Below are 12,257 nucleotides of genomic sequence, written 5' to 3' on the forward strand. Positions count from 1 at the left end.
GTCTGTTGCCAGCAGGCTCCCTGAAAATAAAAAACCTAACAAATATACTTTCTGTCAGGAAGCTCAGGAGAGCTCCCTGAAGTGCACCCATCTCCTCTGGGCACAGTATCAAACTGAGGTCTGGAGGAGGGGCATAGAGGGAGGAGCCAGTGCACACCCAGACCTAAAGTCTTTCTTAGAGTGCCCATGTCTCCTGCGGAGCCCGTCTATCCCCATGGTCTTTACGGAGTCCCCAGCATCCGCTAGGACGTTAGAGAAATTACATTTAAGAATCAATTTAAGTTCTTTAAAGTAATTGCTCCAATTCACAAATTGCTGCCATAACCAGAATATCTGTTGTATATGTGGCGGTGCTATGGCAGTATCATAGGCAAGTACAGCACCACCACCCATGATGAAAACGCTCAGTATATAACTGGCTTATTTTGTTGGAACTATACTTATAGCTAACATTATATTGCAAAAACACTGCAAATGAATACAACTGACGTCCAAAACTTGCAACAGTACACTAGCAAAATTTTAGAGGTCCAAAATATTCTAGTTAGGTCCAATTTCAGACGCTCTCCTGGACTCCAAGGGGTCTATTAAGCCTTGGACGGAGATTAAGTGGACAGAGATAAAGTACCAGCCAATCAGCTCCTTACTGTCATTTCTCAAACACAGCCTGTGACATGGCAGTTAGGAGCCGATTGGCTGGTACTTTATCACAGTCTACTTTATCATCATCCAAGATTTGGTAAACAGACCCATTAGTGCCCAAAACCAGGTTCATAGATCTGCCCACTTTCCCAATGGGGATTTCCCCAGTAGATCGAGGACTTGTTTCACAATGGGGTGTTGGTTGGAGGAAGGGTCACACGTGCCCACCTTGACATTTCCACCAAGATCGAAAAGTATGTAAATGTGTGATTGGGTTGGTCTTTATTGTGTACATCTGTCCCACAATCATCTTATTTGAAGTCTGATATAGCCATCTAACTTTTTTTCATAGATAAGGGGTTAAATAGTTTACGGACCATCATTAAATAAAACATTTCAATGTAATCTGAATCTCAGAAAGTTTAATCTCTAGGTGTGTCCAAGCAAACGGCATATAAAACACTCCACCTGGATTTGATAGCAATTTGTAACATGACTACAGTGTCAGGCAGTTGTACGAAAAATAAGCATTACAAATACTTACCCTGGCATATTTAAAAATGCATTGAGCAATACAAACACAGGTGACCAGTCACTGCCTCCCTCCCTCCAACTGATGCTGGCATGAATAAAGCGACATTTCTCTACACAAACAGGATTTGTAGCATATCAACCTTTCAAATATCCTTACTGTGAATTTCCAGAATTGGTGCAAAGGTAGAAATCAAAGGCTGTATGGTACAAAATACAAATACAACTACTACAAAACTAGTTAAAAACATTTGCTAAAGGGGTAGAATTTTTCTTACAATAGAAAGTGATTATTTCTTACTAATCCCTTATTGATTACCATGATGCTATAGGCAACGATAGAAAACCAGACCAATTACAGTAATAGAAAATCTATCCACATATAAATACCTAGCCTTGCAATACTTCATAAATATGCATGCGGAGACATTAAATCTGCACAGTACATCAGTGGTTAGACACAGAAACTATGAGCCTGGGGAGTCATGTTTTGGAGTCACTAAGGTACGTTGCTGGCTTGCAACACAGACTTTGATGATGAAACTGTGATCTGGTTAAAACAATCTTGTTTTTATTTGCTTGATAACTAGCACAAGAACATAGGGGGCCATTTATCAATAAATATTTATGGCTCATCCTGCAATGCGATTTTGGGTGCTACTATCACGCCCAGATTGCATTGCAAATGCAATTGACAAATAGGCCCCATACAATTTTAAGAATCGTTTTATAATGTACAATGGCATCTGCCACCTTGGTAGGCAGCAAATTAGTATTTGGAACGTGGCTTCTGCAAACTGGTGCCATGCCTATGTCATCATGAGAGTTGCCACACCCTCTGGATGATCCCGAAATCGGGAGAATTGGAAGGTATAATATCATATTACAAAGTCATGTACATTACATAACAAACAATTAAGTACATTAAATTCAATGGGGAAGGGGACATTATCAACTCTTGGAGAGACATAGTGGAGAGAGGTAATGTACCAACCATCAGTTTGGAACTCTAATTTTTCTAGCATAGCCTGTAAATTACAGTTCGAAGCAGATTGGGTGGTACTTTATCCCTCTCCAGGTTTTGATAAATTTCCCTCGAGGTGAGAATATATGATTTTAGGCAGCAAGGTGGGACAATTGGTTAGCATAGTTACCTCACAGCACTGGGATCGTGGGTTCAATTTCAAAACTATCGGTATGTAATTCCCTGTGCTTGAGTTGATTTTCTTCGGGTTTCCTGCCAGATACCACATACTGGTAGGTGAAAAGGCTACAAACAATAAATTAACCAGTGTGTGTGGTTCCTCACAATGGGGAGGGGGGGTGGGGGGGGGGGGGAGAGAGAGTGACACCAAAACGTCTACCCCTCCAAAGCGACCAGGAGCTGCACTGTGACATTATCGTGCAGCACCCAGCTCCTGTCACGGAGGAGGAGATGGCAGAACATGGAGAGTCTCAGAGGACAGCCCAGCAGGTCTCGGTAGTGAAGTAAATGGGGGCATGTTGTCATGTCCCGCCCCCTTCCCGCAGGGACATGACCCTTTTTCAATCGCAACGTGGGACTATTTGGAGCACCAGGTGTCATTGACCACAGTGATGCCACTAATAGGTAATATAGATTGTGAACTCCACTGAGCAAGAATGATGGAGAATTAATATAATCTGTAAAAGCGCTGCAAAATATGTAGCTATATAAATAACAGTTAATAATTAAAAATTAGCTGATAAAGACCATGCCCTCAAGGGGTTTCACCTTATTGGGCTAATTAAGAGTTGGTTGTATATTTACAACAACAAACATCCGGAAGAAAAAAATGCACTCAAAAAAACGTATACATACAGTATGTGCCTGTTGAGATGTGTCCAGAGCAGAAACAGTAGTTTTTGCACCAGGTGTACAAATGTGTATACTTCTACACGATAATGTAGGGATGTGGCTACATTACTTTATTTGTACACAATATAATAATTCAATTAAGTGTTATATACAGAAGAGAGAATTTGGTCTTGAAAATTACTAAAAAAAAAAAAAAAAAACATACAAAAGATAAAATTTCACAATAAAAATGTGAAACACTATGGAGGAAATGCATCAAATCAGGGGGGCGTGGCTTGGCCGAACATGGAGTAAGGAGCTAGGAGTTAGAGCTCCGTCTATCCTGCTATCTTTATCCTGATTCCCCCGCTGGTGATCGCTCCTGATCTGGCTCACCCTTTTGTGTCTCTTGGCCCTGCACATTTTGGGGGGTCTGCGGGACTGTGTCTCTGCCCTGGGCGGCCGCTGGACTGATCGCGGCCTACACCGCTCTGCCTCACTCCTTCCGTCTGACCGGAAGTGTGGCGCCATATTGAGAACTAACAGCGGAGGCCGGGGACGCGCTGGGCCAGAGCTCCCTTCACCCGTGCCCTCTGCTGCTCCGGAGGTCGGCGTGTGCCCCTGTCTCCAGCCACCTTGCGCCTGGCGGGCTGACCGTCTCTGTCTGGCGGTGATTGCTGCTGACAGTGCGGGGGTGCATCTATCTGCACTGACCGTCCCTCCTGACGACCCCTGCCTCCCTGCACTGCTGGTTGGAGCCTCCCTGTCTGCACTACTCTGCCTGCGGGGCTGCCTGGACACCTGCAGCTATCCTACTCTGCCTACATTGCTGGTTGGCGCTTCCCTATCTACACTACTCTCCATGAGGGTCCACTTGAAAGCCAGCTGCTGATTATACAGCCTGACTGCTGCCGCTAAGGATTTTCCTTTTTCCTGCTTGTGTTCATTCACCTAAGTGAGACTCTGGAAGCCTGAAGATTTTACAGCCTGTGGTGAGCACGTATTGTTTGTTTTATATCATCATTACGGGAGTCCTCTCTCTGCATTACTTCAGTAGCTTTGCTCTCGCACTTGGCCTCTACTGTTATTGCTATTTCTACCTCCACCTCCGTGTTCCACCCGTGTCCCGTCATGGTGCGTGGGGGCAGTGCTGCTACTGCTGCTGCTAAGCTTGAAAAATACGCTAGAGGCTCTCAGTCTTCCTCCCAACCCACCCGGGGTACTGCTCCCCCATCCCCTCCTTCCCCCTCGGGGACACCTCCTCGAGAGGATGACACGTCCCAGTCGACGCAGCAAATACTTTTGGCCATATCCACGTCCGAACACAGAGTCATGGACAAAATCGGCCAAGTACAGGTGGATATCACTTTAATCAGACATGACATGCAAAAGATTCGTGAACGGGTGGGGGAAGCGGAGCACCGTATCTCCGACTTAGAAGACGTCACCAATCCTCTTAAAGATACGGTTTCCAATCTCACAACTCAAATGTCGGCAGTTAAGGCGAAGCTCTCTGATATTGAAGTAAGACTACGTCGTAATAACGTCCGCTTTGTGGGCCTCCCCAGAATCGTTCCTTGAAACATGGCTTCTCCGATTATTTCAACGCGATGACTTTGGTCCTCAGTTTTCTGTGGAGAGGGCGCACCGATTGCCTGCCAGGGCTCCTCCCCCGGGCGCACCTGCACGCACTTTCATAGCCCGTTTCCTACACTACAGGGACCGGGATGCGGTCCTGCGGCTGGCCCGCACACAGGGTCCTTTGAAATTTGACAACCATGATATTTCTGTTTATCCGGACTTCGCCGTAGATGTCCAGAAGTCGCGTGCGCAGTTCCTTCAGGTCAAAAGGAAGCTTTGGACCATCAAATCCAATATGCCATGTTGTTTCCGGCACGTTTAAGGGTGGTGTATGATGGCTCCACACACTTCTTCAATACCCCTCAAGCTTAGACCTCGGGCCCCTAACTGAGGACTGTTTCTCTCTCAGGGGTCGCATTGTTTGCTGGGTTTTGTACTCCTGCTATTCATGTAGCGGGGACGATCTTTAAGTTTAGGAGCTGAATGCTAGGATATAGACTTTTTGTAGAGGCAATACTTGTCTCTACTCCCTGGGGTTGCTATAGGTTTTCAGCTTTAGTTTAGTTGGTTTTTTGGGATCCAGGCGTGTCTAGTTTGGAATGGATATGCAGGGAGGGGGGTGTTTGGGCTGTTTTGGGTTTGTTTGTTTTTTCTTGTATATGTATTGCTCCATGTGTCACTGTGTTATTTTTTTTTCTTGAACTGCAATGTGTCTATGTTTTTTCTTATATGTGCCTTTTGGTCTCCGGATGCTTTACCTGCTTGCTGGTGGAGGGCCGCAGTGGTCCCTTTGCTCCTTCCTGCTCTACACTCCGGGTTCCTCTCTGTTACGTGTCCTGCTTGCCTTGGATATTCCTCTTCTTCTGCCTCTCCATATTCGCCCCTTGCTTCTTTTCTCCTTCTGTCCTTTCTTTCTTATACTCATGGCTGCAGGGGTTGATGGACTCCGCATACTCGGCTGGAATGTGAGGGGCCTGAATGACAGCATCAAGCGGGCTCTGGTTTTATCTCAGGTGAGGAAGTATAAGGCAGCTGTCATATGCCTCTCCGAAACACACTTGGTTGGTACTAGAACCTTGGCTCTCAGGAAACCCTGGGTTGGTCTCTCCTATCATTCCACCTTTTCTGCTAATTCCAGGGGGGTTTCAGTTTTGGTGCGGAAGTCGGTTAATTTCCATTTAGTTTATAGTCAAATTGACCAATATGGCAGGTATGTATTCCTTAGGGCTTATGTTAACCGTACACTTTTGCATATACTTGCTGTGTATATCCCCCCCCCCCCTACAATAATGAAGTACTCCGACAGGCAATGTAGTTTATTGCTACTTCTCCCTCAGCACCGGTCCTTTGCATCGGAGATTTCAATAATGTTTTAGATAAAGTTTTAGATCGGTGGGCTGAGCTTCCCCCTACTCTACCCTCTACTTCCCCGTCCCCCACACCGTTTGCAAGGCTGGTTGCCGAGCTTGGGCTCCTGGATGTTTGGAGGCTGAGACACCTCAAACAACTACAATACTCTTGCCACTCGGCCAGTTTTCACACGTTCTCGAGAATAGATTTGGCCCTCGTTTACCCTGATCTCACTGCTAGAATACTAGATGTCCAGTACCTACAGAGGGGAATCTCGGACCACTCACCCTTGCTGGTGGCCTAGATTCTGTGCCTGTCTGTGGGGCTAAACTTTGGAAATTGAACCCCTTTTGGTTGACCTTGTTGACTGATCATGAGGCCTTGGTTCGTGAATGGAGTGATTTTGAGGTTCATAATGCATCCTGTTCTGATCAACTGGTTAAACATGACGCATTTAAGGCTTCGCTACGGGGATCCTTCATACGACAAATAGCTAGTGTCAAAAAATCTAGTAGGGAGGAGGAGGTGCGCCTGGAGCTTGCCTGTTCCCAATCTGAGTCTGTTTACCTTTCTACTAAGACCCTTAGTGACCGAGTGAGGTGGGATTTGGCCAGGAAAGCCTGGTCTGACCATTTACTTGATAAATCAAGGCGCAAATTACTTTTCTACCAGCATACCCTCTATTCACAATCGGACATGGGGGGTAGTTACTTGGCTTTTCTAGCTCGGGGGGAGAGAACTGGAGGTTCCATTCATCAGATCTGTGATGCCCAGGGCGAAATGGTCTATGCCACTCCTGAGATAGCCCAGGTTTTCCAGTCCATTTATTCCTCGTTGTATGCCTCTAAAGTCACTTGTACCTCCAGTCAACTACAGCAAAATCTTTCATGTATTGTCCTACCACAATTGTCCCAACAATCTATAGATTTTTTAGATGCTAGTATCACTTCAGAGGAAGTTGAGGCAGCTATTGCCTCCTTCCCTAATAAAAAGGCCCCGGGTAGCGACGGTATACCAGTTGAAGTCTATAGACAATATCGTGCATACTTTGTCCCCTATCTTTTGACTCTCTTTAATGCTTTGCTAGAGGGTGCTCGTTTGCCTCCTTCTATGTCAGAAGCTATTATTGTGGTGATCCTCAAACCAGGTAAGGACCCTACGGCCCCAGAGTCCTACCGCCCAATCTCATTGCTACCTACTGATTTTGGCCAAAATTCTGGCACTTAGGCTCAATAGTGTTATCACTTCGATCATTCATGATGATCAGACAGGATTTATGCCAGGCAAGTCTACTCTCCAAAATTTGAGGCGACCGTTTTGTCACCTGCAGATGGGGGGAACCAGTCCGAGTCGGGGGCTGTGGTGGTTTCCCTGGATGCTGTCAAGGCCTTCGACTCTGTGGAATGGGAGTATTTGTGGGAAGTCCTTAGACTATTTGCTTTTGGCCCCAAATTCATACGCTGGGTACAATTACTCTATTCCTCCCCCGTGGCTCGAATATCCGTCAATGGTTATGTAACATCCCCATTTGCTTTGTCTCGTGGTACTAGACAGGGCTGCCCACTGTCCCCTGCCCTTTTTGACCTGGCTGTGGAACCATTGGCGAGTTTCATTAGAGCGTCCCCTGATGTTAGGGGCAATACTATTGACGGACATGAGGATGTTATTGCATTATATGCCGATGACATGCTTTTGTTTCTCAGTGACCCTGATGCTTCCCTGACCTCCCTTCTAAGTATTGATGATACATTTGGCCTCTATTCCGGCCTGACTATCAACTGGAATAAATCTAAGGTCTTTCCCATATCTGGTATTCTTCCTGACCCATTGCCTATTGTGTCCTCCTTGCACTGGACCCTTCGCTTTCAGTATCTTGGTGTCTGGATCACTCCTAATGTTAAGTCTTTTGTACATCAAAACATTGACCAGGTCACGGTGGATCTGAAGCGACGGATTCATGTATGGAAGAAGCTTACCCTTACTGTCACGGGTCGCTTTAACTTGATCAAGATGGTGATACAACCAAAATATCTTTATCTATTGCAGCACTCTCCTACTTATATCCCCAAGAAAAATTTCACTAGCATTGATAGTGTGCTTTCCTCTTTTGTTTGGGGCGACAAAACGCATAGGGTTGCCCTGAGAGCTCTGGTCAGGGCTAAATTGGATGGAGGTTTGGGTTTTCCCAATCTACGGGCCTATTATCTATCTGCCCAACTTGCGCATTTGTCTAATTGGATTCTCAGTAGGGATAGTCCCACGTTTGAGAGATTCTTTGCCGAGTATGTGGGGTCCCACTTCTCTCCTGTCCAGTTCCTTCTCTCTGCCTCTTCTACTGCTGGTCTTCCTCCTTTACTCCGTCAGTCGCTACTTGTATGGCGTCAAACTCACTCCTACTATGCATGGCGAGGTACAGATTCTGACACACCACTTTGGTTTAACCCAGCGTATAGGGAGTTATTGCAGCTCTCACAGGACAATATATGGATTGGGGCGGGCCTTACCACAGTTTCACAACTGTATGATAATGGTGTTTTTAAATCTTTCACACAACTGCGGGAGGAGCTTGAAATATCCAATAGATCCTTTTATCGTTATCTACAGCTCCGCCATGCGGTGCAGGCACAGTTTGGGGCCTCGCCTCCGTCCATTTCCGATTCCCCGATTAAAGACATGGTTATTAATTTGGGTACAAGTCACCAAGTTTCCACTTTATATGTTAGTCTTAATGCCCACATCTGCCCGAATATATTTGACCAACTTAAACTTAAGTGGGACCAAGACATTGGCCCACTTACAGATGACCAATAGCTCCAGGTGTTGTGCTCTCTTAAATATACTACTCAGTGTGTCAAGTACCAGCAGGTTTATTTCTTTGTTTTACATAGGACGTATAGAACTCCAGTTTCTTTATGTAAAGCAGGTCTACGGCCTGGTACTACCTGCCCAAGATGTGGTGCCCCTGAAGCTACCTTTTGGCATCTGCTATGGCTGTGCCCCACTGTATATGCCTTTTGGGAAGCAGTCTGGTCGGACAGTCTGCTTACTGAACCTATGCTACCCCCCCTTTCTCCTACACTGTGTATGTTTGCGCTAGACTTAGAGGAATCCTACTGCCCGGCATTATATAAATATGTTCTTTGCCTGACTACCTTAGCTAAGGTGATTATAGCGCGTAACTGGTTTGCTACGTCTTCCCCTAATGTGTACAATTGGCGAGCTCTAGTGAATGAGGTGTCAGGACATGAGAGGTTTACACATAGGTCTAGACGGACCCTGCCCCATTACCTCAGCAAGTGGGATAGGTGGAATACCTCCCGTCTGGCTGCAGCTGGGGCACTATTCTCTAACCGATTGAGGCTTAGTATGTGAATTTGCGAGATTGTCGCGACACTTATTATCTTTATCTATGTGACACAGATTGCATTATTTGCTGTATTTTTCCTGTACCTTTTTCTTTTTTTTTTTTTTTTGTTTGGTGTTTTGGCTTTGTTCTGTATTTAATGTTTTTTTGTTTTTCCCTGAAAAACTTCAATAAAAAAATTACACAAGTAAAAAAAAAAAATGCATCAAATCAAGAAGAGAGATATAGTAGAGGGGTAAAGCACAAACCAATCAGCTTCTTACCGTCATTTTAAATGCTGTGCTACTTTTCCACTTTATCTTTCCCCAAGATTTGCTAAATCTCTCCCTATATCTGTTCTTGCAGAAAAAAAGGAAATTATAAATTAGTAAAGTGAATATATTGCTGTGACTTCACATAACATAGCCATTAAGCTAACAATTTAAATATCATCAGCTTGAGGGCTCAATATGAAATTAGATAATTAGAAGAAGCTAGATAACATACCATTGCACCAGTTCTGAACATACCCTTATACCCCTTTTCCACTAGCTAAATTTACCCGTGTTTTTGCACGGGGGCACGCATCAACACGGGTTTTTAGTAAGTGGAAACGGCTCAACATGTGTTGAGTGACCCTGGAATCCTACCCGGGTAGTTGCCTGGGTTGAATACGGTAACACGGTAATGACCCGGGTAACTGTGCAGTGGAAACGGTCATTACCCGTGATTTCAGATCCAAGTAACGAGTGACATCAATAGCTTTACATAGCTTACCTGGGTTAAGTGGAAGCAGAATCGACTCGGGATTAACCCATGTCGAAGTGCAGTGGAAACGGCGGGGCCGACACAGGTTGTAGCCAGGTTAAACATACTGGATCGGACCCGGTACTCGGGTGGAAAAGGGGTATAACACTATCCCAGCTTGCCTGCATCTGCCCACCACTTCAGGTCTAAGGGGACGTATGGCAATGAACCACAAAAATCTTTATGTACATGGACAATATGGGAAAAAGTTATATTATTCTAAAAAATATATATATATCTAGAATTGGCCCTGTTGGGATTAGAGAACAGGGAAAAACAAACAAACAATCTACTGAACAGAGTTTTTGACCTCAAAATTTAAAATGGCGATAATATCAAAGGCAGAACATGCCTGGTTTGCATTTCATGGTATTGCCATTTTACATTTCTGGGTCAAAACTATAGTGAATGGTAGCATTCAAAAGTGGCCTAGAAATTAATCATGCCCATGTTTCCAAGTGCTCTTAGCTCTAATAGGAAACTGGCATAACCAGTGCTTGATCATTTCAGAAATACACATTGTTGCAAAATGCATTGAAAAAAATTGGCAGAGGTCAAGATTAATTTGATGAAGACACATATTAAAGTAGCAATGGTCCATGCTCCCGTCCTAAATTATCATAATTTCTGGATGTTAAGGAAGTTTAGAATTAAGATACACTATCTGCATACATAAAGTAGTCCTTTTATCATCTCTTTCCTCTGCGGGATCTTTAATCAACCCTCATATGGGTTTAAAATAGCAATATTCAAACTACAAAATGGTGATATCTGCCCTTTTCCATCTTCCTAAAATGTAAGCAGCATATAAACAGAGCACCAAAGTAGGTTGTTATTTTTACTGAAAGCCGGGTGCACCTCTAAGTAAGCATAGCCACATCTGAATGAGTGGTGGCTGTCCCATTCAGCGTGATATTCGCTGCTTTAAAAATGAATGAATCTCTTTACCCAGGAAGCTAGCCATTAGGTATATTCACAGAAATCATTATCGGTTGTTTATATAGTGCACAACAATTCCGCAGCACTCCTCTATAGAGGATTCTGCCCTCTGCAAAAAAGCTAACATTAGTAGAGGGTCTAAAAGCAGATAGCTCCACCACATTACTAGTGAAAGAATATAGCAATTCAGTTATGGGTGATTCTTTCAATTACTCTTTCAGTAGCTAGATTATGAGTAGGGAAAATAAATACTAGTAAGCTCTTTGTTGCTGGTTGGTTTCCACCATTGTGGACAGCTCAAATGGAGCAGTCTAGTGTACTGTATTTCAGCTGCAATGTGTGTGGTCTCACTAGTTCTCACTGTAGGTGCAGTCTCTGAGGATCAAATGGAAGCTTGCTTGTCTAACTCGTATATTCCAAACCACTAGGTTCTATATTGCATCATCCAAATGAACAGGGCTCCTATTTCATTGTATTGTATTTGTACACCTAGACCAGTGGTTCTGAACCTGGAATACTAGTACTACTGTGTACAGACCTTCCCCCCCCAATAGTTTACATGACAAGTCTGTATTCCAGGAGTCTCAAATCGTGCTGTCATTGCTGCTCCACTGTCTCACAGCTTGCTGGTCACCAGTGTGACCTGCTGGGAACTTTCAGGCTCCGGAGACCATTCGTAACATGGCTGCCAGCCAGCACCATGGACAGCGGCTCCTACAGAGGGGTTCCCAGTTAAAGGCGGTAAATCTGCCATTTCAGCAAATCATGTTAAAGTAAGTGGATAGTGCAACTAAAGGGGAAAAGACTCGGCATTCAAAAAAAGCTGACTCCTCAGAAAGAGCAGCTTTTTGGAAGTTATACTTTAATTAATGAGGCATAATGAATGCCTCCGAACTGTTCATTGGCCTTGCAGCTAGTTTAATCCATAATGATCACTGCTGTTTTTTTTTTTTAGCATGATGAACAGGCCTCCAAATCAGCTAAAATGGTCATAAAGCACTTCAAGTACTTTTTGCCGATGTTAACTGAATGGAGTCAACCAATCACTAAATTCACCAGCCTTCAAATGTGGCTACGTAAGCAATAGAAAAAGACTGAAAAAAATAGGATTTTGGTTACCTACCGGTAAATACTTTTCGCGTAGTCCGTAGAGGATGCTGGGGTCCACATTACTGCCATGGGGTATAGACGGGTCCACCAGGAGCCATTTAAGAGTTTAACAGTGTGGGCTGACTCCTTCCTCTATGC

At 44.4% G+C, this 12,257-nt stretch overlaps 1 protein-coding gene across 2 annotated transcripts in view; it reads right to left on the reverse strand.

The window, feature by feature from the left end:
- BASP1 (brain abundant membrane attached signal protein 1) overlaps nucleotides 1–12,257 on the reverse strand; it is a 144,588-nt gene that overhangs the window by 90,597 nt on the left and 41,734 nt on the right. The window contains exon 1 of one of the 2 annotated variants that reach the window (XM_063922944.1): nucleotides 9,548–9,569. The exons of the other annotated variant lie outside the window; for it this stretch is intronic. The gene's annotated coding sequence lies outside the window, so the exon portion shown is untranslated. Of the gene's footprint in view, nucleotides 1–9,547; nucleotides 9,570–12,257 lie in introns of those variants that run through there. 2 annotated transcript variants of the gene reach the window in all.

This window comes from Pseudophryne corroboree, chromosome 5 (assembly GCF_028390025.1).
Source record: "Pseudophryne corroboree isolate aPseCor3 chromosome 5, aPseCor3.hap2, whole genome shotgun sequence".
Classification (NCBI taxonomy): domain Eukaryota; kingdom Metazoa; phylum Chordata; class Amphibia; order Anura; family Myobatrachidae; genus Pseudophryne; species Pseudophryne corroboree.